Below are 25,599 nucleotides of genomic sequence, written 5' to 3'. Positions count from 1 at the left end.
ATAACATAAAACCTATTATTCTAACCTTTTTTTTTTTTTTTTTTTTTGCGGTACGCGGGCCTCTCACTGCTGTGGCCTCTCCCGCTGCGGAGCACAGGCTCCGGATGCGCAGGCTCAGCGGCCATGGCTCACGGGCCCAGCCGCTCCGCAGCATGTGGGATCCTCCCGGACCGGGGCACGAACCCGCGTCCCCTGCATCGGCAGGCGGACTCCCAACCACTGCGCCACCAGGGTAGCCCTCTAACCATTTTTAAGTGTACAGTTTGGTGGCCTTAAGTGAATTCACAACGCTGTGCAGCCATCACCCCCATCCATCTACAGAATTTTTTTTATCATCCCAAACAGAAACTCCGCCCCCATTGGAGAACAGCTCTCCATGCCCCCGCCCCCATCCCCTGGTAACCACCATTCTACCACTGTCTCTATGAATTTGCCTATTCCAGGTACTTCATATAAATGGCACCATATAACATGAGCTTTTGTGTCTGGCTTATTTCACTTGGCACAATAGATTTGAAGTTCCTCTATGCTGTAGCATGTGGCAGAAGTTCATTCCTTTTTAAGGCTGAATAATATGCCATTATATGGACGGATCACATTTTGTTTATCCATTCATCCATCTATGGACATTTAGGTGGTTTCTGCTTTTTGGTTGTTGTGAGTAATGCCAATAGCATGATCTCATCTCTGCTTCTCTCCTTGCATCTGGGACCAGATTTCTCAGTGTCTCTAGGCATGTGGCAGAGATGGCCACCCCGCAGCTTTTGAGTTGAAAGTGCTCGGTTCCAGCCTCCAGCAGAAACCCAGTTCTAAATTTCTGAGGCAGAGACTGTGAGTGTCACATGTATATGCCATGGCATGGGCTTACATGGTACCAATATGGAATCCATCCTTGGGAGCAGGGAACGGTTCTCAGAAGGCACACGGCAGTTGTTTGCGATCCGGCAACCTCCTCCTCAACGAGAAACTAAGGGACTTCCCTGGAGGCGCAGTGGTTAGGACTTTGTGTTCCCACTGCAGGGGGCCAGGGTTTGATCCCTGGCTGGGGAACTAGATCCTACATGCATGCCGCAACTAAGAGTTTGCATGCCGCAACTAAGGAGCCCTCGAGCTGCAACTAAGGAGCCCCCCTGCCACAACTAAGACCCAGAGTAACCAAATAAATAGATAAATAATTAAATATTTTTTTAAAAAAGAAACTAAGCCAGGACACCCCTAGATGGAAATATGTCCACTTTGAGGAACCTATCTGGAATTTTAAAATCAGAAGACTCAGAAAAATGCTGTTAATTTCTGCATACATGCATGTTTTGTGTCACCTGGCTTATTCTTTTTGAGGGCTTCTATAAGGCATCCTGGGCCCTGGTTAGGCTGATACCTTGACCTGGCCTGGGGATCTGCTTGCCTTGGAGGCCAGTTGCCTGCAGGTATGGGAGGAGGGAGTGCCATCCAGTTGTTCTTTCAAAACCTCTGGGGCTGGTGGTCCCTGGACTAGCCCTGCCTCTACCCCAGCATCCTCCCTCATCCTTCAGGCCCCTCAGTAGAGTGACTTGTACCTTTTCCAACTTCTGTTTTGTGACTGTGAGCCACTCACTAACTGACATGAGACACATCTCTTGATACTATGAAACCTCAGTTTTCTTAGTGATAAAATGGCTAATAATACCTGTCTGTTTTCTTTAGATGTTGGTGCAGGTGTCACATGAAACTGATGACTACAGAGCAGGGGTTCTCAACTGGGGACAACTGGCCCCCCTGAGGGCATCTGGCAATGTCTGTAGACATTTTTGGTTGACACAACCAGGAGAGGTGGGTACCACAGGCATCCAGGGGTTAGAGACCCGTGGAGCTGCTAAACATCCTACAGAGCACAGGATGGTTCCCACAACAAAGAGTTAGAGCTGGTCCAATACATTAGCAGTGCCAAAGGTGAGGAACACTGGTCTAGAGCCGCTGGGAAGATTCATTCATTCTGCAAGACTTTTTGAGCATCTTTTGGCGCTGGGTGCTGGGGGAGGAGGGACGTTGGTGAGGATTCAAGGATGGAAAGGACCCAGCCCCTCCCTATGGTGGGGATGGGGCAGAGGGTCTGGCATGTAGTGAGCACTTAGATTCTGTTTTTACATCAAAGTTTTCCTCAGTTAGTGACAAGCTTGGCATGCAGCTGTTTAGGCCCTGCACAGATGACAGAGCAGACTAGGAGTAAAGGCTTGGTGTGGGGAGGGGCTCTGTGGGACACTGGATCAGCGAATAAATAAGTTGCTGTGGGTAAGCATAGCCGCTGTTGGCAACAGGTGCTTCCCCAGTGCTGCCCTGCAGCCTCACCTAGCAGAGCGTTGCTCAGAAAACCAGTTATGGTGTGGATGGCGGAAAGCAAGCCTCCTCTGACCTCTTGGAGGGACTAACAGTTTGGGAAAAAGAAGTGGTTGTAGATGTATTGAGTTTTTTCTAAACTCATGGTTTTTTCTCAACTAATATTTAGCCCCTCCTCTGCCACTGGGCCTTGGGGGTGGGTGGGGAGAGCAGGGGCCAGAGGAGACCCCCAGAGAGCAGGAGAGATGCCTTTATACCTATCAGAAGATATGGGAGTGTGAGGTGGTGGTCCAGATTTCCAAAGAAAAGCACTAAGAGTCACTCTGGCCCCTCCCACCCTCCTTCCATGACCTTTGGTGCTGATTCTGGGAGGCAAGGCCCAGGCCCTCCTTCTGGGTGGGTGAAGGCAGTGCCCTCTGGGGTGGGGCTCTGGGAACGAAAGTGCAGCCTTCTGACAGTGGCAGCCTCTCCCCGGCCAGAGCTGAGGGAAGGTGCTGGAACGGAGGCAAGGGAAGCGGTAGTAGACAGCATCTCTCGTCTCAAGACCCCCAGAACCAGGAACTATCCCTCCCAACCCCGGCCAGGCCCTCTGGAAAGGAGAGCCCTCCCCTTCTGCCACTTCTGTGGATGGAGGGGCCACTCCTCCATGGCCTTCTTTTTGCTCAAACTTTAGGCCCCAATAATAATGACAAGGAAGCTCTAGAAATGACAGAAGGCTTCCCGCCTGCCCAGTGCTGCTCCAGGTGCTTTCATTCTGCACTATTCCCACGCCCACCTTACAGCTGGCTCCCAGTGGAGCCAGGAGGTGGTCTGGCTCTGGTCCAGAGGTTGGCAGCCTCCCAGGTGGGAATCCAGTGAACGGGACGTGTTTCCTCTCTCCCGTGGGGCGGGACTTCCGATCCTACTGGGGTTTGCTGAGCCATTTGTGCCCCAGGCCTGTGTGCTCACCAGAGGCTTCTGCTTCCGTCAGCCCATGATTCAAAATATCCATCTACTGCACTCCCCATGTGACCCCGGGCAAGTTACCGATCTCTCAGAAGCCTTAGTTTCCCTCTCTGTAAAAGGGGGAGACACTTTTGCAAGGCTTATATGAAGTTACTCATGGAGTGGCTAAAACGTTTAAGAGCAAAAACCCAGGATTATCATCATCTTCATCATCTAAGGCAGGGATCAGTAAACTTTCTCTTCAAGGCCAGACAGCAAATATTTTGCCTTTGCAGACCCTGCAGTCTCTGTCACACTCAATTTTGTCTTTGTCTCTCCCAAAGCAGCCATAGACAATAAGCCAATGCCCGTGCCTGTGTTTCAATAAAACTTTATTTACAAAAACAGGTGAAGGGCCAGATTTGGCCCTGATCTAAGACCTTGAGGCTTGACTGCCAGTGTCCTGTAGCAGAAGGTGGAGCAGGGTCCAGGTCAGGTTTGGTGTGAAGTGCAAGCTGTCCGTGAGCATTTTAAGGGCAGGGGCTGATCTCCTTTGAGACCCCATCCTGGGTTCTCAGAAGCACATGGTTAGGGCAGAGTAAGTCTTTGTGGTTAAATGACTTTTTCCGTGATGTCCAGATACACATGCTCTTAATCAGCTCAGCAGATATTTGACTAAAATTTTGGGGGGTGATTGACGCTGACAGTGAGAATACAGGCAGGGTCAGCCCTGGGTGGGCCGTCCTGCTTTCCTGAAAAGCATCCTGTGATCAGAGTCAACGTATTGTCTGTCCCCTGGCAGCCGGGACTCCAGCTTTATCCTTACACAGTTTCATTTCATTCTCATGAGAACGCTGTCATATCGGGACTATTATAATTACTCCAGTTGAACAGGGGGAAACTGGGGCTTGAGAGACAAGGCCTTGCAGCTGAAAAGGGCTGGGATTCAAACCTGAAACGTTCCAACTTCAAAGTCACGTTCTCTTCCACCCGTTCCTGAGCCAACAGGCAGCTGTCAGTGCTCAGCCCTTCTGCTCAGAACCCCCTTTTAGAGGGCTCCCCCCACCCCCGCCTTTGTTCATGCCCCTCCTCCCTCCCTCATCCTAGCAACTTCCTGGTCCTCCCAGCCCGGCCCAGCCTTGCCCTGCCCTGCCTGGCTTGACTCAGTCTAGCCCTTCCTTGTGGGCTGCCAGGGGCCGCCTCCTGTGCTTCTGCCCGCCCGCCTGGCGGGTCTGGCAGGTGAGTGACTCACACACCTGGGTCCACTGCACACCCAACGAGGGGAGTCCGCGTACATGACCCCTGGGCTCCCGCTCGCCCTGTCAGCTGCGACGACGACCAGACGGGACCCTTCCCTGCTGCTGGGGCCCGCGCTGCCTTCTTCCTTGGTTGGAATTGGTCTGCATAGAATCCAGGTCAGGCTTTTGGTTTTTAAACATCTCTGTCCCTCGCTGAGTTGGAGGAGGACACTTTGGAGGTCACTGGGTGTGTCTGGGTCTCTGTTGCCGTTGACATCCTTGGGCTTCAGGCCCAGGGACACCCTGCTCCCTCCCAGGTGGTGGTGGGGCTTGGAATGCCTTGTGCTGGACTCAGGGAAGAGAACTCCGCTGGGAGCCTCAGTGGACATGACCTTGACCCTCGTGGCTACCTTGTGGGGGCAGGTCAGGGCAACATGGGGGCGAGGAATGCAGAGGGAGACTGGCTGGGGCGTGTGTGCGGTGGGAACTTTCCCCAGCTCCCTTCTTAGGGTCACAGAGTTTGATAGTTGCAGCTGGATAAGGCCTCAGAGGACACCTAGTTCAAAGGCATCATTTTACTGCTGGGAGAACTGAGGCTTGGAGGAGAGGGAGTAACTCAAGGTCACGTTGTGAATTGGTGGCGGAACAGGGGCTGCAGGCCAGAATCAGCTGCGCCTCCCCGCCCAGGGCTCCTTCCTGGCTCTTCAGCGCCTGCGCCGCTGTTTGTGCCCCTGGCCCACCTTGGTAGCCCTCTCGCACCTCATCCTATCCTGGTTAGGAGGGAGGAATGCATTGCACGCAATCTCACGGCTGTGATTTCATGGACTCACGGTTGGAAGCATTTGAAAGGTCACCCGGGCAGTCCTGGCTGTGGGTCTCTGACAGGTGTTTAGCCCCAGCTTGAATATCTCCGGTGACGGAGAACTCACTGCATTTGGAGGTGGCCTTTTCATTTGTGTGACTGCTGTCTGGTGAAGGCCAGTGTAATACTTGCTGGGCACTTACTTGGTGCCAGGCGCTTTGCTAATGGAGTACATTACATGTACGAATGCATTTAATCCTCCCAACACTCCTATGAGGTAAGTTTTATTCTTATCATTCTTGTTTATAGCTGAAGGAACAGGCACAGAGAGGTTAAGTAACTTACTCAAGATTTCACAGCTTGAACAAGGGGAGCTGAGATTTGAAGTCAGACAAGTCTGGTTCTAGAGCCCGACTGAGCCCTTAGCTCCGTGACTTGGTCACTGCTGGGTGATGATTCCTGGGGTGGGGAGTCCTGCTGGGCACGGCGAGGCCAAGGTTGGAATGGGGAATTTAGATGATTGTGTGCCCCTCCGGCTGACCTCCCAGGAGAGGGACAAGGCTCAGAGAGGTGAGGTGACCTACTTGAGGTCACACAGCTAAGAGATGGCAGAGAGTCAGACTCTCCCTCTTGGCTCCTAACAGAGTGTGTGCCGCACCAGGCCAGCCCCTCCTCTGGGTAGCTTTTCCTCCAGAGGATCCTGGTACGTTTGGGGCAGAAGTGTCTGAGTGAGGCTGCCTCCCCAGCTTTTGGTTTCTGAATCAGGGTCTCCTGAGGCTTGTTTGGGGACTACCCTCTCTCTTCTATCCCCCTGAGGGCTGAGCTCTTCTGGGATTAACGCAACCAGCCCTCCAGCTGGGTCTCCTCAGTTAGTGGGACTTTGGGAACTTCAGGGTGGTGACCGGTCTGGCCCCATTCACATCCCTACCACCTAGAAGGTGAGAAGAGTCCCTGCTGTCTCCTTCCAGAGCTCCCTCCCTGGGACAGTCACATGGGCAAGAGGTCCCCAGGGTGATTCCACTCTGTCCTCTCCTCCTGATAATAATAATGATATTAACAGCGATATTGACTACTGGTCCTGCCACCATTGCTCCATTTCCATTTGTCGGACACTCACCACCTGCTGAGCTCTGAGTCAGGCAGCCCGCATGCCGTAGTTTGTTCAGTCGTTCTGAGAACTCCCATTTCACAGATGAGGAAGCTGAGGCTCAGAGAGGTGAAGTCACTTGCCCAGGGTCACACAGCTGGCCGATGGCACTGAAGTCATCAGCAGAAAGTTGAAAGCTCACATATCCAAAGTTGCATGCTGAGTTCACGGTGCAGCCAGGGCCAGGGTCCAGCTGGGTTGACCCTAGATTTCAAGCTTTTCCTACTTGGCTCCTCTGGGCTGGGCTGCACTGCGGTGGGACTTGAGAAACATGGGTTCTGGTCGTGTTCTGCCTCTAAACACTACAGGACGTTGGGCAAGCCCCTCAGCCTCTGGGGGCCTGGGTCACCCCTATCTGGGTGCAGGAGCTGATAATTTATTTCCTGTGATCTCACCGAGGGCTGTGAATTATATCACAGCTGGGAATGCCTTAAAAACCTTAACACAGGGAGTTCCCTGGTGGCCTAGTGCTTGGGATTCTGGGTTTTCACTGCAGTGGCCTGGATTCAATCCCTGGCTGGGGAACGAGATCCCTCGAGCTGCACTGTGTGGCCAAAAACAAACAAAAAACAACAAAGCAAAACAAAACAGCAAACCTTGACACAGTATGCATGAGGACAATTAGTGTGAAGAGAGGTAATTACCCAAGCTGCATCTCCAGTCCCCTCTGTGCCTGGGACAGCCTTGACGTTGAATCCCCACCGCCACCTTGGGATGCAGGAACACAAGCCCGGCTCTACAGCAGGGAAGCTGAGGCTCAGGGAGGTGAAGTCGCTCACTTGAGGTTATAGGACTAGTAGGTGGGGAAGCAGGGATTTGACCTCAGAAGTGAACACCCCCATCACGATGAGAGACAGCTCCTTGGGGTTGGGGATGTCCCAGGGTACCCAGGCTTGGAGCAGTGAGCGGGTTTGGAGATATCGACCCTTTGGCCTCAAGGGGGTCAGACTCCCAAGAGCAGGGTCCCAGGAGCTTAGCAGGTGGGTTCAAGGCAGGTGGGGCGGTGCCGCCATGAGGTGAGTCCCTGTGTCCCCTGCTCAGGCCTCTCCCACTTGGCCCTTCAGCAGAATGAGAGGGACCTCCCCTCCCCCATCCTTCCTTGTCTCAGGGACAGAGGCAGTCCTTGTTCCAAGGGGACAGGAAAACAGGGAGCACTCCTGAGCCATTCTGGGACCTGCCCTGAAGGTAACCCTGATTCCTCCTCCTGGCCCAACTCAGCCCAGCTCAGCCACTGCAGAGAGTCGTCGGATGCCCCAGCAGAGGGAGGGACGCATCGGGGTTAGGTCACACTTCTGCCCACCTCTTCCTTCCCCATCTTTCTCTCTTCCCTGCTTTTCCTCCTGAGCAGTGTCATAATTGAACCTGATAACCATTCATTCTATCTGATAAGAGGGGGTCCAATATCACGGCTTATTTGAGACTGGCTGGGGTGGGCGAGGGGACCCCAGGCCGGGAGCCAGGAGGCTGCCACTTCTCCCACTGCGTTCTTCATGCCTGGTGTAACCTTGAGCAAATCCTTTGCCCTCTCTGGGCCTCAGTTTCCCCTTCTGTGAAAGGAGGGGTTTGGCTTGGATCATCCCTAAGGGCCCTGCCAGCTTTGAAAGTCTCTGACTTGCTTGACTGGATGGCCCCGAGGTGCCCTCTGAGCTCCCTGCCAGCTCTCTGTCCTCCGCACGTGGCCCCGGGAGCACAGGCATGCAGGGGAGGCTCCCGTTTGCTTCTGATACGTGGGGACTGGCAAAGATGGGAGTAAGCGCCGTAAAGACCCGCTCCTACTCCGTCTGGCCGATTTTGGGAATAAACCCAGGGCGCCACTGTTTGACTACAGGGGAGAGGCTGTCTGAGGCCCTTTCCACCTTGTTGTTTGTGCAAAAAGGATGGACGTTGGGGTCAGACTTGGGTTCACATCCCAGCTCTGTCCTTCCTGATGGTGTGAACTTGGAAAGGCTGCTTGGTCTCAGCAATTGCATTTGAAAAGGAAGATAATAATACTGAACTCACTGAGACCTTATGAGGGTTATGAATTCTCCCAGGCAGAGCACTCGGCCCAGCGAACAGTAGATGCTCAATAAAAGAGAGGAGAGGTCCCTGGCACCAGCGCCAGCTGATCCCTCGTGGCTCCAGAATGACAGGACCCCTTGTCCGGGATCTAGTGACACATTCCACGCAGAGGAGCGGGTGTCTCCAGGTGTGATAGGGATGATATGGCCCTAGTTCTAGTCTTTCCTCTTCCTCTTTCTTAAAGTTGCTCTGGAAACTACAAAACTGGGCCACGTGTCTCAATGCCTGCTCTCCTGGGGTTGCTGGGTTTCTTCACCACCCCACCGCCCCGAGTCTTGCTTTCCCCACGGAAAACCGGGAACCCTAGGCTCCAGCCAGGGCATAGTGGGGAGGGGGGCAGCCCGCTGCACTCTGACCTCATCCCCACATCCGGCTGGCTGGCTCAAACGACTGATCAGAATTCACAAGGTGTAAGGGTTCATGGGTCAGGGTGAGATCTCTCCAGTGAACTAGAGCACGAGCCCCCTAAGACTCAAGGCTCCTGGGGGGTGGTCCGGAATTTCGCGAGCTCACGCAGGGAAAGGGCTGGAGCTGACTTCAACCAAAGCCCGGGGGCTGGCACAGCTGTATTCCTGGCCCAGCCCTGGAGCCGCAGGGCAGGCAGCTCCCTGAAGATGGAGCATCGTATGGCTGGCCCTGATTCACAGACATGCGTCTGGGGATGGAGCAGATGAAATTCCCTGGCGAAGTGGTGGTTTCTGGGAAGGGGGACCGTGCCTGATAAAGCTACGTGCTGCTATCTCAAAGCTCATTACCCAAAAGACGTTTCTTTTTTCCTTCCCCTAAAAGTCAGCACCATCTTCTCTGCTTTTCCTGGAATCCTGGATGGGGGATTTTCTAGTTAGTCGAGAAACCGTATCCAGCTTCTTCCTGCTTCACCCAGGGGGTGAGTGGTTTTTTTCCTGCAGTTTTTCAATTGTATTCATCCATCCATTTGTCCATCCATCCATCTATCCGTGTGCCCATCCATCCAAAGACTGCTCATCGAGTGTCCGCTCTGTGCCAGACACTACATTCTAGAGATACGACTCTGTGCAACACAGGCCTCCTATCCTTAGGGAGACGACAGTATAGCAGGGGCGACAGACAATTGAGGCAACATAGTACCCGGGGTGCTACGGCCTTATCTATTTATCAGCTTCCTTCTCTGTTGCATGGGATGGTAACTGTACCTATCTCCTGGTGGTGTGAAGATTTGATGAGGTAATACAGGTAAAGAGTTGGCCCACTGTGTGGCATGTAGTAAAGTGCTCGGTAAGTGTTAGCTGTGATATAACGATGCTCGTGAGCATGGTGAAGACGATGATGATTCAGATCACCTACAACAGTGCCTGGCGCTGACTAGCAACCGGGCACATCCATAAGTCGTTCTGGGCGGCAGCAGGTAACAGGGGAATGGTGACCAAGGGCAGGCCCCGAGCCAGCTTCTCGGGGTGGGGCGGTCCATGAGCTAATCATCTCAGCAAAGGGGCCGAGGGTGCTGGCCACGCCATCTGGCGGCAGGGCGTGTGGGTCTGAGGGGGAGCTGGAGCCAACGCAGCTGCCTCTCTGGCTGGCCCAGTTAGGAGCTGGTTATGAAGCGTCTTACGGTGAAATCAGCCATGAGACCAGGCGCTGTAGACTGCCTTTGCAGGGCTGGAGCAGGCTATCTGGAAAGTCCCCAGAAGCTGAGAGAGGGCAGGGCAGCCAAGGGCAGCAGAGGTGGGGATGAACCCCCGCACTGGGGGTCAGCAGGGGGAGGCTATGGATGAAGTTCTGGGGGGAGCAGCCTTACGTGGTCAGGGGGTCCCTGGTGGTCCCCCACGGGGCTGATGAGGGTTGAGGATGGCAGTCTTATTCACCACTGTACCCCCAGCTCCTGGAACAGTGCCAGGAACACCGTAGGCACTTAATTGGGGAGTATTAGTTGGATGCATGCTGTCTGATCAGGCCACCCAAGACGGCTGTTCTCTTGCTCTCCATACATCCCCAGCTACACCAGTCCCTGCTTCACCTACACCCTACTCACAGGACTGACCTTTCCTCTTAATCATAGAGCCTAATCTGTAAATGTCTACATACTTGCCCCCTGGCCCAGCTAGTGATTGTTCTAATCTTTAGATCAGAACATCTCCACCATAGCTTAACGAAGGGGCAGTGAGGGGATGATCCTCTGCTGGTTTCCCTGGTAACCGATGAGCCATCCTGATGTAATTCCCCCTATAACTAGTTACCTCTTCCCCCCAAACCCTGGAAGCAAAGACGGCAGCCATGTCCTGCCTACCGTCCGCCGCGCGTGGGTGGGTGTCGCTCCAGGACCTTGTTTCAGACATGTAAGCCCCCCCATCAATTAAACCATCAATGTCTCTGTTGCTATAACTCCAGACTCTTTCTTCGGTCTTGAGGCTGGGCTAGTACAGGGCTGGCAGGCCTATGGGGTGCAGCCCAACACACGCCAAGACCCTGTTGGGATGGTCTGGTTTAACTATCATGCTGGTTTACCTGTAGGAAGCAGTGGTTCTGGAACCCACAAGAGTGGGTGCAAAGCCCGGTACCCCTACTTACCAGCTCTGTGGGACCTTGAATAAGACATTTCCTCTTTCTGAGCCTCAGTTTCTTCATCTGCAAAATAAGAATTGCAGCATCAGCCTTGAGGATTGTTGGGTAGACAGGAGATGGCCGAAGGATTTAGAAGTGACAGCTGTTGTCATTTTCCCCACAACTAGGGTGACACCCAGAGTTGTGAGCCAGGACTGTGGGATTGGGCTGGTGGGGATGGAGTGTCTGCTGAACCCCACGTTGTGTTGTTTTGGAGAGGTGTGGTAGCTGGAGTCAGATAGACCTAGAATCCATTGCTCACTTGCTGTGTGACCTTAGGTGGTCTACTTACCTCTCTGTGCCTAAGTTCATCATGTGAAAAAAGGGGATCTTGAAAGCAGCCATTCTACAGAGTTCTTACAAGAGTAAATGGGGTCATAGATGAAGAGCACACGGACTGGCATATCCCTCAGTAAAGGGGGATTTACTGCCCAGTAAAGGGGGCTGGCTTTATCATTGGGGGCCATCCGGGAGGAATGGGGTGAAAAGCCATTGTGAGCGTGAATGTGAGATACGGTGAGGGACTCTGCATTTCATCCGAGGGCAGGGGCTCAGGTCCCTCCCTGCTGTGTTGGGAATCCCAGCCCGCTGTGTCTCTGCTGACATATTGTGTAGGTGAACAGAACCATCCTGGTGAAGTCTTTGAGGTCCCAGAAGTTGCTTGTTTCCAGGAGAAAACCTAGGAAACCCATTTGGCTTCATCTCTTGGGTGATCTTAACCCAAGGCCACAGGGTAGGGGGGAAGGAGCAGATTCTGGATTTAAATCCCCACTCCTCTACTCTCCCACTGTGTGACCTTGGGCAAGTCATTTAACCTCTCTGGGTCTGTTTCTGTATTCATAAAACTGGACAAAACCACCTTCCTTGCAGGATTCTCTGGAGGCCGAGCACACAGTGGGCCTCTGTAAAGGGGAGTGATTTGTGCAGTCTCCACGCAGGGCGAGGGAGTAGGTGTTAATGAACGCTGGGGCTGGTCCAAAAATCCAGTCTATAAAACTCCTGCCTGCAGCTTCTGGTGCGTTGCTAATGGGAGTTTATGTGAAGGACACAGCAGGATAAGGGCCCATTGTTTCCAGCGGGGACGGTTTTATGACTCTTAGAAAGCGTCTTTCATCTGGGAGACCAGGGAGCTTCTGGAACCTCCCAGCCCTGGGCGGTGAAACTGGGGGATGCTGAAGGTTTCTGGGGCTGGTGCCAGGCTGCAGTCACTGCCAGGCCCTCCTGCTGACAGGGGCTAAGGCCTCCCTGGAGTGTCACTGCAGCGTCAGGCTGGCAGCCGCTGTGCCTCCCTTTCCCCAGGCCTAGGACCTTCTCTCCTGGAGACCTTCTGTCTGGTCCCCAGTGCCCAGCCTGGTCTGCTCGGCAAGGCTGGAGGCTCACCGGGTCTGCCGGGTTCCCTTTCTGCTGCCCCTCCTCAGCGGCCAGTGCCATATCCTCTTCATTCTTACGGCAGCTTCTAGAACAGGCTTTGGACTCTGTCTGCTGTCAGCTGACCGGCAACTCTCATTGCTTGGGAGGCTTGCCTGGCACCCTGAGCCCTGGGTAGGGGCAGTAACCTGATGCCAGGAAGAGAAGACCTTGTCTCTCTGTCCTTTCTGGCTCCTTGGCCAGGTCCCAGGCAGAGAAACCCAACCTCCCCTTGGCTCCACAGGCAGCCCCAAGTCCTCTGCCTGCTTATCCCCAGCGGAGGCTGCAGCTACCCCGAGGAGTAGGTGAGGCTGGCTTCCTAGTGTAGACTGGGCTGGCACACGGGGCCGGTGGGCATGGGCTGATGGGCAGAGGATCTTAACATGTTTGCAGCTGCCTCTGATGGCCCAGGCTGCGACTTTTCCCTTTTCCGTTTCATCTTTTCCATTTGGGGAGATACAGAGAGACCAGAGCAGGATGTTTGGATACATGAATTGGTCCCAGAATCCCCCCTCACCCTGCGCCAAGATGGTAGCCATGGGCAGTGGGTACTACTCTCCTTTGATCATATGAATAAAACTCCACTCAGGTGAGTGCAGTGAAGGGGGGTTGTCTCTGTAAGGACACAACAGTTCACTCAGATGGACGTTCAAGGCTAGCACAGAATATCGTTGTGCCTCAGTTTCCTCATCTGTAAAACAGGGATAAAAGTACCTACTTTATAGGGTTGCTGTGAGAATTCAATGAATTAATACATGAAAGTGATTAAACAGAGCCCAGTGCAGAGTGTTATGGAAGAATCTGCTATTATTATTGCTAGGGCTAGGTGATCTCTGCCTCACTGTCTTTCTCTCCCACTTTACTTTTGCTGTTGTTGTTGTTGTTTCTCTGTGGCGTTTCTGATCCCCCAGAACCTCAGCTTGAACTTGGCTGTGGTTTGTTGCAGCACGATTGCCAGCTCTGGCTCGGCACCATCTTTCAGGTTCAGCGTCCGTGGTCATTTGACTGACTCAGCCTCTCAGCTCTCCAATGCCAAATTCTTGAGTGAGACGAGCTGATGGGCCCAGTGTCGGTCGGTCAGATGTTCACCCTGTTGTCCAATCAAGCGCGCTGGGGAATGGGTTGCTGTCACGGCACAGGGAGGTGCACGCGTCCTGGCACGTCCAGTCCAGCCTCTTCAGAGGCTCTACCAGAGTGGCAGAAGAACGGTGAACAGCGGTTCGGGGCTATTTCTGCCAATCTACAGGAGCGTTCCGTGTTTCTAAGTGCTCAGGACAAGTTTTCAGAACTCCTGCTGCTGGTACTTGGAGCCTGTGTGGCTCACAAAGTATTGGTCCATTTAAAATTTGAAATAGTTGCCAATATTAAAAGTCAGGGGATTTCATACGGAAATCTGGATTTCTAGCTTCTCTTGGGAAAAACAATACGAAAGCTGCATAGTGCACAGTGACTCACCTTCCGGAACTGGGTGGCGACTGCCCCTTTTATCTGGGGCCGTGCTTTCCAGGCCTCCAACCTTGAGACATAGTGTCTGTGGTCATGTTCAACCTGCTTCTCCCATTTTCATCTCCTACCTGACCCCCTAGGACCTGGAATTTGCTACCTTACTCCATATGCTGGCTCTCACCTAGGGAAGGGAACTGCGTAAAGAACAAGAAAAATTAGGTAGCTTTTCAAAAAAAATTTTTAAAATATTTATTTATTTATTTGTCTGCGCTGGGTCTTGGTTGCGGCAGGAGGGATCTTTGTTGCAGCATGCGGAATCTTTAGTTGCGGCATGTGGGATCTATTTCCCTGACCAGGGATTGAACCCGGGCCCCCTGCATTGGGGGAACGGAGTCTTAGCCACTGGACCACCAGGGAAGTCCCTCAAAAATTTTGAATATATACATGAGCCCAGTTCTGTGTTAAATAGTCCACAAATATTACCTCATTTAATCCTCTAAACAACCTCATAAGGTAGGTATTATTACTTTCACCTATACTATATAGATCGTTGAAACTGAGGCTCAAAGAATTAAGCAACTTGCTTTATATTAGCACGGGCCATCTGACTTTAGAAATGACTTTAAGCTTGCAGAAAAGCTGCAAGTACAATACGACTTTCCCTCTGAGGCATTTGAAAGGAAACCGCTGATGTGACGTTCCTTCTCTTTGGATATGTAGTATGTGTTTCCTACAAACAAGGACATGCTCCTATACAACCATGATACAACCATCAAAGTCAGGAAATTCACATCATACATTTCTACCACCTAATCCTCACACCCTCTTCAAGTTTTGCAGATGGTCCCCATAATGTCCTTTACAGGCGAAGGATGGAGTTCAGACCACATGCTGCATCTGGTTGTTGAGTCTCTTTGGTTTCCTTCAATCTGGAAAAGCGCCTTGGTCTTTCCTGGATTTTTGTGACCTTGGCACTTTAGAAGACATTTAGAGGAGCGTCCCTCAATTGGGGTTTGTTTGATGTTCACTTGTGATGATGTGCGTTGTGCATATCTGGCAGGAAGATCATGAAGTGATATTGTGTCTTTCTCAGCGAATCACACCAGGAGACTCATGATGTCAAAATGTCCCCCAGCTGGTCACGGTCACCCAATCTGACCACTTGGGTGAGGAGGTAACTGCCAAGTTTCTCCACTGTAAAGTTGCTCTTTCCCCTTTTGTGGTTAATAAGTATTTTGTGAGGAAGTACTTTGAGACTCTGCAAATAGCATTCCTAGCTTTCAATTTATTCATGTACTCATTTACATCGGTATAGACTCTTGGAAATTCTGGCCCAGCAATATGTTTCAGGCACAGCTTGTGCCTCCTCTGGAATCAGCCATTTCTCCAAGGAGCTCTGGTTCCTTTTAACAGAGAATGGTATTGGCCGCACTGCGTGGCATGCAGGATCTTAGTTCCCCGACCAGGGATCGAACCCATGCCCCCTGCAGTGGAAGCGCGGAGTCTTAACCGCTGGACCACCAGGGAAGTCTCAGAGAATGGTATTTAGAAACCATGATCTGACTGCTAAGTGTGTTCACTGTCATTGGGTGTCCCTGTTCCCAGGCCCTTTTGGTGGACAGAGCTATGAGAGAGCTATGAGCTCACACCCAAATCTCCAATTCCAGTCCAACACCACAGGGTTCCTTCTACTTTTCTCCCTTTTCATATTTGTATTCCCTTCTCCAATGGTGTTTGGAGTTTGAACTCTTGACAACCACTATACTAGCCTGCCTCTCTCATCAATAATACTTATGATCGTTTATGATAATATAGTATCAAATAGCATATTTATCTAATTTTGTTGTTGAGATGTTGAAAAATCTCTGTTAGACTATATTAGTCTTCTAGCCCTTCAAAATCCTATGGGATAGAAGAGGGCAAAAGGATTATTGCTCTTTTACAGGCATTGGGACCAAGTGGAAGAGGTTGAGTGCTGTTCTCAGGGTCCTATGGAGAGCGTGGGTGCAGAGCCCTGTCCTGTGTCTGTGTCCAGCCCACTGGACAAGAGTGTCCATCCCCCCCAATGGCTGTTTTGGGAGAACTTTGAGACTACATCCCCAAGAGAAAGAGCTGCTCAGACTGTCCTCTCCCTTACACCAAGGCCCGTAAAGTGGTAGCTCAGAAAATCAAGTTTCCTTCTTCACCTGAGCCCCCCAAACCACCTCTAGCTGTGTGTTTCCCCACACATGGCAGGTCTTGAGTTATGAGGAAACTGGGAGGTGGTGGGGAGCTTGCTCAGTACAGCCCAGCTGCCTTCCAGTTGCCCATCCTACTGAACAGGGACATCAGTGTTACTAAAAGAGAGTTTCATTTTGGTAAGACAGATTATGTCGTCCGCATTCATAATCAAAATGCGATCCAGCATCTCTTAGATAAGAACCTGTTCATGACTGGTTTGACGATGCAGGAAATAAGGACTAGCTGCTTTCTGCACACTCTCCGTTCATACTGCCTGTGCAGGGGTGGTGTCTGGACTTGGGAAGTCCACTTTCCCATCTACCCTCTTCCTTTTTTTTTTTTTTGCGATACGCGGGCCTCTTACTGTTGTGGCCTCTCTCGTTGCGGAGCACAGGCTCGGGACGTGCAGGCTCAGCGGCCATGGCTTACGGGCCCAGCCGCTCCGCGGCATGTGGGATCTTCCCGGACCGGGGCACGAACCCGTGTCCCCTGCATCGGCAGGCGGACTCTCAACCACTGCGCCACCAGGGAAGCCCTACCCTCTTCCATTTTGATCTACTACAAGCCTGGGCCGACGGAAGCAGGGCCAGGCTGGGAGGCAGAGGCAGAAGCCCTGGGTTCCCATCCTCACTCTGCAACCAGCTTTCTAGGCAGCCTTGGCTAAGTCACTTAGCCTCTCTGACCAATGGGAAATACTGCCACGCCCTCCCTCCCTCCCCTCCTCTTTCCCAGGTCAGCAGTAGAGACCAGGGAGAACAGAGTCCCAGTCCCATCCAGATGTATCATCCATGATTATGCTTACACAATAGATCCCGCCCCACCAGAATGCTCAGCGAGTGGGAAATTCTGGTTAATTGAATGTTCTGGGACATGGAAACGTTCCCAGAAATCCCTTTTGTTCCTTTTGTGGCTATTGAAACCCATTTGTTCAACTATTTAGCAAATATTTGTCTCGTGCTTATGCTCCATCAGGCTCTGTCCCAGGTGCTGGGAATTCCAGCATGAATGAGATTGCAGAGTCCCAGCTCCCGAGGACTCACAGTTCGGGGGAAGGCATGGGGCGAATACCCTACACAACACGGTAGGATGGGTGCACGGAGGAGGGGACCGTAGGATGCTATGGGAGCCCAGGAGCCCAGGCTTGGGTCACTAGAGAACAGATCCTTGAGATGGTGTTTTCTATGTGCAGAGCATCAAAAAGCCACAGAGCCTGGGGGATGGAGCAGTAATGGCGTTTCAGGCAGAGGGAACGGCATAGGCAAAGACCCAGTGAAACGCCTCGTACATTCAGTCGTGCTGTGGAGCTTAGCATGTGAGGCTGGGCAGGCGAGAGAGAAGGGGTGTATGCGTGTCAGGAGGGCAAGAATGCAGGAGAATTGGGCTGGGCTGGGGCCTGGCCTGACCTAGAAGGTGAGGGCTGCAGGCTCATTTGTTCTCGAGTATGTGTTTCCTGATGTGCTTTTTTTTTTTTTTTCTCATACAGTATAGGTAGAATGTAGATGGAAAATGAAATGAAAACACTAATTCACAGAGGAGGGGCCTCAAGGTCAAATGGATGACACAGGACTGGGAGGAATGGTGACAAGTGGAAGGACACGGCTTGTTCTAAGGGGCCACCACCGCTCCTTGGGGCCTATAGAGTGTGGCCATGGGGGCCTGGCATTACCAGATCGTCAGATTTGTTAAGAGAAGCCAGCAGTCTGGCAATGAATGGATGGGAAATCTCTCAATTGTTAAATGTTGGTAGCTAATTAACAATAATAAAATCACTGCGGGCAAAACAAAATGCTTCTGCAGGCTCTATTTGTTCTGTGAGCTGGTAGTTTGCAACCCTGGATCCAGAAGTTTCTATTGATAAGGGTTTGAGGGTGTCCACTTGGTATGCCCCTAACCTGTGCTGGGCTCTGGGGGCACAATGGGGGCCTGAGGTATGGCTGCTGCCCTCAAGCTGGAGACAGTTCGAGTCATTACATGCCCAGAATCAGTTAACAGAAACAAAAGCGCTAACAAAGCAACTAACCAAAGCATGAAGTGCTGTAGACTCAGAAGGAGAGGTGATTGGGGAACAGAGGCCATGTGGGGCAGCTTCCTGGAGATTCTGGGCCTTCTGATCATTCTGGGAGGGAGGGTAGACCTTAGTGCAACCAAACAGGGGGCAGGCATTCCAGACTGGAGGACTCAGGAGGGCTCAGGCCCAGGAGGGAAACAACTATAGCCAGGGAGGGGGGCTGGAAGAGGTCTGAAAGGCTGCAAATGCAGGTCCAGGGACTTGTACTTTTTCTATGCCAGCAGGACCCGCATATCTAAATTCTGGTGCAAGGCTTAATACCGTGAGCCCCGAGGTTACTGGATAGACATCTGAAGATGTTCTTGCTGCTTTCCTGCCATTCCATAAACTTTCCTCCCTGCTGTCATGGCCACTGTTTATTCTTCCCTGGAATGGACAATCCAGCAGGGCAGGGGCCTTGCCTGTTTTGTTCACTGATGTCTCTTGCGTACCTAGAATGATGTCTGGAACATAGTAAGTGCTCAGCAAATATTTACTGGCTGTACGGTGTGAGCCCAGGGTTGCCCTAGGCTCGGGGGTTAGGATGACTTTATGAACAACTCTTAGGACAAGCTCTATGGGGCTTATGTTCTTGTGTGGAGATGGACAATAAAAAAGCAAACCTATCAATGAATAAGATGATTTCAGAGAGCATGGACTGGTGTGGCTTGTCTTGCTGCACTGTAGTGGCCTGTTATCCCTGTCTCCTCCTAGCCTAGGAGAGCCGAGGGGGCAGGGCCAGGGTCTGTCTGGTTCCTTGTTTCATTCCTAGCCCCTGAGGCTGGTGCCTGCCAAACAGGGAGTAGTTAAAAGAAAAAATGTGTTTGCTGGCTGTGGGAAAGAACGAACACAGGCCAGCACAGACTCCAGGCTACATACACCTGTGCCCTTTGGCGGCTGCAGAACTCTTTATCAAGCCAGGAGTAATTGCTGATAAGCCTGAGTGTGAATTTCTTTGCATATAGGGAGGTAGCAGGGCAGTGTTTAATAACAACAGGGATCATCTTAATTAATGAGCTGATAACTGTAATTAATTGCATCATATCCGGAGGCCCTCTTTGGAATTCTGAGAGGGAGTAACTAGGGTTTGATAGCTTTGAGTACTGGAAGGGAGCGGCATGCTAGGATCTCGGTTCCACCACTTCCTTGCTGGGTGGGCTTTGGCAAGTTACAGCTCTGAGCCTCCGTTTCCTCATCAAGAAAATGGAGGTACATGGCAGGGTGGTTGCTAGTTCAAAGCCCTCAATGCCTGCAGCTGCCAGGATTATGGTTCCTGAGGTTATTATGGGAAACCAGGGTGCAGGGCTGATGTAATGCGTCAGGAGGGTTCTCTGCGGCAGGGGCTCGGTGGGGGCCCATCGCAGGTCTGGGTTTTCCTACGGGACCAACCCAGGCATCCCTCACCCTTCTGGGTAGCCCTGGGCAAGCTCCTATAAGTGAGGGAGAAGCAAGCAGCCGGCGCGGGCCGGGGACCTTTCCAAGGGAGAAGCGGGGAAGGGGGAGGGGACACGGGGGTGGGGATGAAGGAGTGGGGAGCCCTGTGAGACCTGGAGGGTCTTGCCCCAGCCCCTGCGGGCGTCGGTTTCTCCACCCGTGTGGCGAGAGGCTGGGTGGGCGGGAGGGAGGGAAGCCCTCCTCCGGCCGCGGGGTGGGGGGCGGTTGGGGGAGCTCCCGGCCTTCCGGGGGTCGCCGGGCGCGGCGGTCTGGCCAGCAGGGGTTAAGCGGTGACTTCAGCCGCGGCGAGCAGGCCGGCGGGCCGGGCTGGCAGGAGGGCGGGGGCGGCGCCGCGTTGCGTTGTGCGCCGCGGCTGGACCAGGCCGCTCGGCAGCGGCGGCGGCGGCGGCGGGCGCACCCCGGACCGGGCCGTGACCTCGCGGGCTGCGCGCGGCGCGGCCATTGGCTCGGGCGGCGGCGGGCCGGGCGGCTGGGGCGCGGGGCTGGGCCGGCCCGGCCATGGGCGCCCGCGGCCGCCGGGGCAGCTGAGGTGCGGGGCGGCCGCCGGCGCCTTTGTGAGCGGCGCGGACAACAAAGGCGCGGCCGAGCGGCCGGAGCCGGTGAGTGCGGCCCGCGGGGCGCGGGGCCGGGCGGGGGGCTCCGCGATCCCCGAGACCCCGCCAGGGTGTCCGTGTGGCTCCGGGTTTCTCCGGGGCCGTGGGCGTCCCTGTGAGAGTGTCGCCGAGTCCAGGGTCTCCGTCTCCCGCGTGGTCCTGGTCTCCGCTCGTGCGTGATCCTTGTGTCCCCGATTCTCCGGGGGAGAGTCTCTCCCGGAGCCCGGGTCTCCTCCGTGTGCCCGGTTGTGTATGCGAGTGTGTATCTCAGTGTCTCTGGGGGTGAGGTCCCAGAGCTGGGGTTTCCTCTCTGTGTGTATGTATGTCCTGTGACATTGGAGCGATTGTATTACTAGTGTGTGTGTGTGTGTGTGTGTGTGTGTGTGTGTGTGTCCCCTCCCCCCATGGGAGACTCTGTGTCCCTTGGGTGTCCCATCCCTCTGCCTGACTCCTGTCTGGCTTTTGTGCATGTGTGTGTGTGTGTGTGTGTGTGTGTGTGACCTCAGCAGGTCTGGCAGGGACAGTTTGGAAATCCCCCCAGCCCCACCCTGGGCTTCACTTTCCCTTTGGTTCACCCAGGCCTTCAGGTCCTGCTGTCACTGTGGTTCAGCTCCCCCCTGCACTGACCTGAGGGTCCCTGGGATTAAGTGGAGTCAGGGATGCCCTTCTCACCTCTGCTCTGGGCCCACCTCTCCCACCCTGGACCCCTGCCCAGAGACTGGACGGGGGTGGCCTCCTGGAGGAGGGGAGTGTGGGAGGAGAGGATGCCCTGGTCAGCCGGAAGGCCAAGGCCACAGAACCCGGTCAGGCCTGGACACTCCTGGAGACAGAAAAGTGTGTCCGGGACAGGCTCTGTGAAGATGAAGACCAGTCTCCTGGGCCTCCGGGAGTGGTCTTTGAGAGGAAGGCCAGGCCTGATGTAGGGGAGTCTGGGGAGAGTTCTTTCACCCTCTTCCACGTTGGGGTCCTGGGGCAGGGGGCCAGGAAGCTTCCTTTAGCCTTGAGAGCCTGAGGACCCTGCCTCGGGCCACAGCGGGGAGGTGGTAGGGGTGGGCCTACCCTACCCCTAGCAGAGCCCTGCGCACGGACTCTGGAGCTAAGACTTTGCCTCAAAGGCCTTGGCCTTCCGGAGGGCTTCAGTCCGGGGAAGTCATGCTCCGCCTGCTGAAGCCCCATCTGTTCCTCCTCGGATGCTGGGGAGAGAGGACAGGTCGTGCAGGCTTATTAGCATGCTCAGCTCTTCTCTGCAGCATCCATCCGTCCCTCTGTCTGTCCACCCAGCACTATGCCCCACAGTGTCCAGGCCTCGGGTATATAAACTAGAAAGGAGGGCACAGTCTGGAAATCTCCGAGCTCCCTGTGGCTGGGTTAAAACTTCTCGGGATGGAGCTCTTCTTCTGGCTTGTGAGGCCTCGGGTTGTGCCTGCGTCTTTCTTACTTTGCTGCATCACACTTGCTTTTCCGAGTTCCCCTGCTCCTTCCTCTTCCACCAGAGAGCCGTTGCCTTAGCTGGTCCCATCCTTCCCCTCTTCGCTTCTCACTCAGGGATCTCCTCCTCTCTGGGCAGCCAGGCTGGCTCCAGGATTCCTGTTCGTGATGCTCTTGGAGCCCTCACTGCGGTCGGGGTGGGTTTTGACCCCTCCCAGCGGACTATAAGCCTTCGAGAGCAGGGACCGTGTCTGTCGTGATCACCAGCGCCTGACACACAGTAGGTGCTCAGTAAATGGTTGCTGGTTATGTGGATGCCCTGGAACTAATGGATCCTAAATTGTCCTGTTTCACAGGTTAGCTTTGAAGGAGTCTGGGGAGGGGGAAACTTGGTGGACTTCTTGGGACCCAGGTACCAGGTTCCTTTAAGAGGAAGACCTACTGTTATTTAAATAAATAGTAAATTAACAGATAAATCAACAGTAAGGTAAAAGCTCTTTATGGAACCCGGTATGTGCCAGGTGCTGGGCTAGCTGGTGCATATATGTCATCTGCATATGTATGTATGATAATAGTAGCTTAGATTTATGTTGCTCTTTCATGTCTGCTGTCTTTTTGTTTCTACAACCACCCTGATAATTAGGTAGTGAAGATGGGCTCATACCCAGTTTACAGATGAGGAAGATGAAGCACAGCATTTAAGTGAATGCCAAAGGTCACAGTCAGTGAAAGACTCAAGCTTGGGTTTCCCTGACGGACCAGTCCTTGCTTTCTTCTGCGAGCTTGTCTTTAGTATCTTTGGCTTCTCATCTGCTGTGCTTGCCCTCAAGTCCAGGAAAGACAGTCAAACTCATAAACAGCGGAGTAGGCCAAAGTTCCCTTTCCTCCCCCACTGTGCCGCCTGGGCCTCAGCTCAGCTCCTTTCTTGCCACGTGTCCCTGAAGAGTTCCTTGGTCTCTCTTTGCCTCAATGGAGGGCATTTGAGTCGCCTTCCTTTGGGGTCCTAGTCTAATGAGCTCCCAGGAGTGACCCGTCCTCGCATAGCCTGTGCCCGGCCCCAGGCAGTGGTGTGCTGGAGTCTGTACTGAAGAATGATATCTGGTTGATGAATTTTAGGCGTTTTGCGAGTTGGCTGTTAACCTGCAAGTTTATAGTATGTAAGCTGGCTGTAGTATATACCTTTACAATTAAATAACCAAAAACAAGGGTAATAAGTACTCAGAATACAGTACTTCCTGATTATTTCACTGTTTTTCACAGTTACCTATGTATTTGTGATTATTTATATCTTTTGTGTGTGTGTGTGTGTATATATATATAGATAGATCCTTTTATATGTGTGTGTGTGTGTGTGTGTGTGTGTACATATATATACACACATACAGATCTTCCTCAACTTCTGATGGGTCCTGATAAACCCATTGTTAGTTGAAAATATTGTAAGTTGAAAATACCATAAGTCGAGGGCCTTCCCTGGCGGTCCAGTAGTTAGGACCCGGCGCTTTCACTGCCAGGGCCCGGGTTCAGTCCCTGGTTGGGGAACTAGGATCCGGCAAGCCGTGAGGTGCGGCCAATAAATAAATAGATAATAAATAAAATGTTAGAAAAAGAAAATCTCATAAGTGGAAACTGCGTTTAATACACCTAAGCTACTGAACATCATAGCTTGGCCTCGCCTGCATTGAACGTGCTCAGAACACTCCCATTAGCCTACAGTTGGGCAAAATCACCTAACACAAAGCCTATTTTATAATAAAGTATTGAATATCTCACGCAATTTATTGAACACTGTACTGAAAGTGAGAAACAGAATGGCTGTCTGGGTGCACAATGGTTGTAAGCGTATCGGCTGTTTCCCCTGGTGACTGCGTGGCTGGCTGGGAGCTGCAGCTCGCTGCCCTGCCCTGCATCACGAGAGTGTTGTACTGCATGTCACCAGCCCGGGAAAAGATCCAAATTCAAAATTCCAAGTACACTTTCCACTGAGTGCGTATCGCTTTCGCACCATCATAAAGTTGAAAAATTGTTAAGTCGAACCTTTGTAAGTCAGGGATGTAATGTACATACGGGTGCGCTCCTGCCCGTCTCTTCCCAACTCCGTTCAGCGGGCTCACCTTGTAGCTCAGAGTGGCCACAGTGAGAGCATTTATACCACAGAAATTGGAAAACGATGCAGGTGTCCCAGTTCTCCCCCCTGTGGAGAACCAGCTGTTAAACATTTTACCAGCACAGCGTGGGGATCTAGCAGTGAGCTCCCGGAGCACAGCCCCTCTCTGGAGCTTGCATTCTCATGTGACAAAACTCCAGGGCTGGTTCAGGGTCATCCCAGTGAGAGTGGCAGCTGCTGGGCTGGGTCTGCTATGACGGTAGGGTTATAAGTGGCCCTCAAATGAGCTCTCCACTCCAGAAACTGAGTTATCTTCCCATTCACCAAGAAAAGGGGACGTGGGATGAGGATAAGTTTCAGTTAATTGTGAACCTGCTTTGCCATTGACTGAAAAACCACACTCAAGATGACTCAGGTATCTGGGAGGCAAAGTGGTTGGGGTGCCTGAGGAGAGACTGTGGACGACTCAAATAGCTTGGGGCTGGTGAAGGTGTGATGGCCGGGACTCGGGTGGCTAGAGCTGTCTGGGGGTGGCTTAGGCAACAGTGGACAGGACCATATGGATTCAGGGGCAGAGTAGAGTCAGACTGTTGATGGGCAGGCTGTAGCTCTTGTACAGTCTGAGAGCCCTGGTTGGGAGAGGGGCATGAGCACAGTTACATACAGCGGGAGTGTGTGCAGAGTGTAGCAGAAGAATGGATGGGGAGAGGGCAAGGGTCTGGGTGGAAGGAACAGCATGTGCAAAGGCTTGGAGGCATGAGCTGTTGGAAGTTCAGTCTGGCTCAGGTGTCAGGTGAACCAGGAGTCTGCAGAGCTGGTGACAGAGCAGGGGAAGTCCTGAACCTTTCTCAAGTCAGAGCACACAGCATCATCTGGGTACCAGCAAAGGAACGCTGCCAGACCTCTTCTGCCAGGGGCATCGTGCTCTGCGGATCACCCCCTCCCCTGAAAATCTTTAAGTTTTCCGGGTAGTTTCTTGTTATCCTCAAGCTTGCTGCTGCTCCAGCCCTAGCATCTGTGGCTGGTGGATTCATAAAAAAATTTCCATTTTAATATCAGGCCAAAAAAATACAGAATTGGGAAGGTGGGTCTGCTGCCCTCCCTCCACCCCAAAGATAAAAGTAACGGTTATTTAGGTTATCCAGTATTTTGATCACCTCTGCTACTTCTGCCTTTCATTTAGGCAGATAATTGGGAGCTTGTTTGTTTAAAGACAACTCATGTTACTTTAATGCCTCTATGTGGCAGACATTTTTCATGCATCAATTCATTTAATTCCCACACTGATCCTGCAGGTGGGTACTATTATCCCATCTTATAGATAAAGAAACTGAGTCTTAAAGAGGTTGAGTGACTTCCCCAAGGCCACAGTATAAGTGGCAGGATTCGAACCAGGTGGGCCCTGAGCTCTTTCTACAGTCCCCCTTTGTTCTATTTTCCCCTTTGCCCTTTGAGGAGGGGAGGAAGAGAAGATTCGACACACGTCTGGAATCTCAAAACACTCAGCCCTTCTTCGCTGGAAGTGAATGCGTGTTTTCTCTCGCATATAGCTGGGTTCCTCACCCTGTGGTTGAGGGTCAAGGCCTAGAATAGAACTCGGTGCCCAGGTGGACCGCTAGTCCTGGTGTCTGGCAAGTGCTCGTGTAACGGCTTGTGTTTATGGAGAGCGCTAACTGACAGAGTGGCAGGCGCATTGGCGGGGGCGGTGGCGGGGCTCGCAGGAGTTTGGTCCTCGGCAGTCCTGACGAGTGGGCTGTGTCATCAGCTCCGTTCTACAGCTCAGGTACGTTATCTTGCCTGTCCAGAGACACGTAGCGCGGAGGGGCGAAAGCAG

General features: G+C 52.8%; 1 protein-coding gene across 5 annotated transcripts in view; it reads left to right on the top strand.

Annotated features, from left to right (window-relative positions):
• Positions 1–4,433: 4,433 nt before the first annotated feature.
• The window catches only part of ARHGEF10L (Rho guanine nucleotide exchange factor 10 like), a 161,747-nt gene continuing 140,581 nt past the window's right edge, over positions 4,434–25,599 (top strand). For 3 of the 5 annotated variants that reach the window (XM_073795244.1, XM_033842426.2, XM_033842433.2), the window contains exon 1: positions 4,434–4,652. The gene's annotated coding sequence lies outside the window, so the exon portion shown is untranslated. Of the gene's footprint in view, positions 4,653–20,096; positions 20,237–25,599 lie in introns of those variants that run through there. The other 2 variants (XM_033842441.2, XM_073795231.1) reach the window with 2 other exon arrangements.

The sequence above is a fragment of the Tursiops truncatus genome, chromosome 1, assembly GCF_011762595.2.
Source record: "Tursiops truncatus isolate mTurTru1 chromosome 1, mTurTru1.mat.Y, whole genome shotgun sequence".
Classification (NCBI taxonomy): domain Eukaryota; kingdom Metazoa; phylum Chordata; class Mammalia; order Artiodactyla; family Delphinidae; genus Tursiops; species Tursiops truncatus.
Note: the sequence above shows the minus strand (reverse complement) of the source record. Positions and strands in the feature narration are given on the sequence as shown.